Source organism: Helianthus annuus, chromosome 14 (genome assembly GCF_002127325.2).
Source record: "Helianthus annuus cultivar XRQ/B chromosome 14, HanXRQr2.0-SUNRISE, whole genome shotgun sequence".
Classification (NCBI taxonomy): Eukaryota; Viridiplantae; Streptophyta; class Magnoliopsida; order Asterales; family Asteraceae; genus Helianthus; species Helianthus annuus.
The window spans coordinates 159,406,639-159,411,515 of NC_035446.2; the positions used below are offsets into that span (position 1 = coordinate 159,406,639).

A 4,877-nucleotide genomic window follows, 5' to 3' on the forward strand; every position below is an offset into this window, starting at 1 on the left:
TAGATTAGCCGATGATTTCGGTTTTGGTTGAGGCTAATAACCAAACGTAACTGTGCACATCCCTGAAAGTATCCGTGTTCATCGCATCGTGAAAGCACCCTTCTAGTAAACATAACTATGTGTTAATTACCACTAAGTACATAATTAACTACCCACTACATAACTTAGTGCCGACAACATAAGTAACTACAATTAAGACTCTTCAGTGTGGCTTCTCAATCTAAAGCCATTTTCGATTCAATATTTAGCTTGAAACAAATCACAAAAACAAAACATAAAAATAAAAATTAAATAGGTAGACCTTAATTCTACTTTTTATACTTGTAAGGTCTTACAATTTGTTATCTTCTTTATACTGCTTGTTCTTCTATCTTCATTATGTTAATCTTGCCAGATTGTTGTTGTAATTCTTTGCTACATTTTTCTCTCTTTTTAAAATTCAGGATTGGTGAGTGATTTGTTTCTATATTTTCTTTACAGATCACAACAGAAAATATTATTTTGGTTTATAAAATTCAAGATATACACCTAATTTCCAGAAAACAAGCAACCTGAGTAAGAAATGTAACCACAACCTGATAAGAATAGCATAATGCAACAAGAGATATAGATAAACACTTAATTTCCAGAAAACAAGTAGCCTAATGAAATCAATAGTAGATGTTAACAACTTTATGGCATCTCACTCTTTATATTTATAGGACTCAAAATGATTACACTTGAACAGGAACATTTGATAAGATGAACAAAATAAGATAACAAACTATGATTGTATACTCATGTTTTTCATTTGTTCAAAATACAGTATGCATAACGAAACACACATGTTTTTCTATCTACAAAGCTATATAAGAGGTTTTGTACCTAACAAATATTCCACTTGGATTATATCAATGTACATATACATAACACCTTATAAAGCATATTAGCCACCTTTATCAAATCATATCCATAAGTCAAACTAACATAGAAATTAAACAGACTTTCTTTGCTAATCCCTAACCAAATTGGTGATATCGTATATTCTGCATATAATTCGCAATCGGGCTCAAGGTTCCAAATCGTGCATTAGCACAGTGGGAGAGGCTAGTCAACTAAAATATAAACCATGCATTTCTCCAAGCGTGTGGGTAGTGGTTTGCTCACTAAAGGTGTTACAAGTATGATAACATACATACTAAATAATTACTTTTTAACTTTGTGCAAAAACAAAAACCACATTAAAATCAGATAACTTTGTTATAGTAAATGTACCAAGTCATGTTTAGGATGACATAATCAATTTAGTTGGCATTCCAAGGATAGTTAGTCATATTATAAATGATATATCACATTATTAAATATTGCGTTTCATTTTGTTCATGAACCAAACCATAAACAAAAACATTGGCACTCACAGTTGTCATTGCCTAATATGAGGTTGTAAATATTTATTATCACAATATTATTTGAATTTATAGTCAAACAAGACCAACATATATGGAAGAAGATTAATATCAAAAGATATCAATGTTTCAAAGGTAACAATGCAAGATGAGCCCTTTAAATATCTGCTAGTTTCTCCTACATCATTCTGATAAATACGGGTTAATGTTGGTTGACTAGTGATATGCACCAAATACAACATATAAATTATATCAAATAAGGTATAAAAACAACCCTTTTTAGTACTAATGTTGGAAAATGTGTATTTCTTTGTATACTTTTGATTTTCAGGATTAAAAGAGCTTAAATGTACAGAAGGAACAAATTAACGGCAAAACCAGCATGAATACAATAGAAGGGAAGTTGATACAATATACCAACCCTATGAGCTTCACCCCAAAGCCAAAAACAACAAATCAGAAGACAGGCACGGGCCGTGCCTGCCGGGCATGGGGTCGTACCCCACCCAAGATTCCAGGAAGAAGAAGACAAACAGAAGCAAACAAGAGACACGAGGTCGTGGTCAACTTCCAGATATGCAAATCTTGGATAGTACAGCAAGTACAATGGCCATGGGACCGTGTCGTTGACACACGGGACCGTGTGAGCATCTGGACTGACAAGCTCATTAAATGAAGATAGAGAAGAAGGAAGGCACGGGGTCGTGCCCACCAGGCATAGGGCCGTGTAAAGCTTATGTTTTCATCTATAAATAGGGGTGCTTGGTTCAATAGCAATCCATCCCTTGGGAAACCACTTATCTCACACCTGCCACCACTCCACCACCACAATACCACCATCATCCACCACATTCATCCATCATCCATCTCTAGAGTGTGTGTAGTATTCTCGGGATCCAAGATTGATCGTAAGAGTTTTTGTCAAACAAAGGCCATGATTGGCTAATCTCTTACATCATTTGGTGAAAACAAGTCATTTATGCATTACTTTTGATTTCCAATCTTTGGTTAACTTTTTAATTGGGTATGTATTAATGACTTTAATAACTAGTTTTTTATATTAAAAGTGAACTTTATTCTATCATCTCTTCATGTTTGGTTGATTCACTATTTCGTGTCTTTACGGTCTATATAAAGCACAGATAGCATCAAATCGAGGGAAGTAAGAACGACTTGAATCCCTTATAAGTAAATTACTATTAAAACTTTAAACCGGCATTGCGGGACTGTATCCCTGCTAACTCGGACCAATATGGCCGAGGGTAGCATTGCCTCCAAAAGAGGGCATGCCACATTTTGTATTAATAACTTACTTAATTATCTTTTAATATTCCGGCCTTGCGAGACTGTATCCCTGCTGACTCAGACCAATATGGTTGAGGGTAGCGTTGCCTCCAAAAGAGAGAAATGCCACTATAACTAAGATAATCTCTTAAAAACCCGAAGTGCGGAAATCACAAAGGATACATAAAAGATGAGTCGGAGCCAAGTGATTCTATATTGTCTATTTGTTTCTTTATTTATTTAGCTTTTTTATTTTACTTAATAAAAATCTTTCCTCAAAATTTTATTAGATTAGATGTCGACGATATTCTAGTATTAAAAACCCTTGTGTGCTTGGACGACCTCGGTATCTTACCACCACTATACTACGCTAAAGATGGGTGCACTTGCCCTAGCATGTTGTAGAGAGTGATAGTGTTATATAGTGTTTTATAAATTTAAAACTTGATAAAAAAGAGTAAAAAAAGTACTTAAAAATATAATAAAAATCATACACCCTCGCTCCACGTCAAGTTGTCGGCGTCGTCTCCGGGGACACAAGGATTTTAAGAAAGTTTAAAATCGACGGCTTAATCATTTTTTTGCTTTTCTAATTTTTCTTTTTAGGTTTTTCTTTTTTTTCTCCTTTTTTTCTACTTTCTGCAGAAATAACACGGAGCCATGTTTGATCAACACAGGGCCAGGTCAGACCTAGAGTATCTGGGAAAAGCTGTTTTCTTGTTACTCTAATAATAACACGGGCCCGTCATAGGAGCACGAGGCCATGTCAAACCTCTAGTTCTGGGAACCTGAAAACAGAAACTTTTTCTAGACAGCACGGGGTCGTGCCTACATAGACACGGAGTCGTGCTACTCTTCTGATTAGTTATTTTTGTGTTTTTGTTCAAAGAAAGTCACGCAACTCTGTATAATTCGCATAAAATATGACCTGGTGCATGACATCCACCTCCGACAAAGACATAAAAGTGCAGCTTGAAGAACCCGAGCGCTTTTTAAGGAGAAGACTGCAAGCTAAAAACCGACAAAAATCCTCAACCCAAAATCTCCCCATGGCGGATCAACACACTCTCATGGATTACCTACGGTCTACGGTAGGTAATCATGGAGCCGCTATTAACCCTCCTAATGTCGATGTCAACAACTTTGAGCTTCGACCGCACGTAATCCAAATGCTGCAAAATTCTGCCACCTTTCACGACCTACCCAATGAAGATCCTCATTTACATATTACCAACTTTTTGGAAATACGTGATACCTTTCGGATCAACGAAGCCTCCAACGATGCTATCTGGCTCCATGTGTTCCCTTTTTCCCTCAAAGTTCGAGCAAAAGCTTGGCTAAACACCCTCCCAAGTGGGTCCGTACAGACTTGGGATGAACTTGCCCAAAAATTTCTCTACAAATATTTTCCTCCCGCTAAAACTGCCAAACTCATGACCGAGATAAATTCATACTCTCAAGATGACGGGGAATCTTTGTACGAGACATGGGAGAAGTTCAAGGAGTTGTTAAGGAAGTGCCCGCATCATGGTCTTGAACGTTGGCAATAAGTGTCAATTTCTACAATGGACTCTTACCACACACAAGGCAAATCCTTGATTTTAACTCCGGGGGACTTCTTGGGAATCGGAGCCCCGAGAAAATTTATAACCAAATTGAAGAAATTTCTCAAAACAGTTTTCAATGGCACACTCCTAGGGGTTCAAAATCTATAGCCCCGGGAGCCCATAAAGTGGACGAAACCACCTCTTTACAAGCTCAAATCGAAGCCTTAACTACAAAAATAAAGAAACTTAAATTAAATAAAACGGTTTCGGTTATGGCTGGTGAAGGATGTGGTGGACCCCATGATAACTGGAGTTGTATGAAAGATATGGAAAACCAAACGGAAGTGCTGAATTACCTCAATAACCGTCCACGACCACCGGGAGCCCCCAAGCAACTCCTTCACCCTGAGTGGTGAAATCATACCAACTTTGGTTGGAGGGAATCGGGAGGTAATAACCAACAAAATCAAAATCAACAATCTAACTTTCAACAACAACCCCGTAATGAGAAAAAAGGTTTCCAACCATAACAAGGAGGAAGAGAAAGACTTGAGGATCTCATCACTCGTCTTTTCTCCGAATCCGACAAGAGGTATTCGGAAAGGTTCCTATAAACTGAGGCCAAAATTAGGAACCAACGGGCTAGTATGCAAAATATTGA

At 37.1% G+C, this 4,877-nt stretch overlaps 1 non-coding gene across 1 annotated transcript; it reads right to left on the minus strand.

Annotated features, from left to right (window-relative positions):
- Positions 1 to 4,096: 4,096 nt before the first annotated feature.
- On the minus strand, positions 4,097 to 4,203 carry LOC118486859. Its single transcript, XR_004880026.1, has one exon. It is a non-coding gene; the product is annotated as a small nucleolar RNA R71 (small nucleolar RNA).
- Between the last annotated feature and the right edge of the window lie 674 nt (positions 4,204 to 4,877).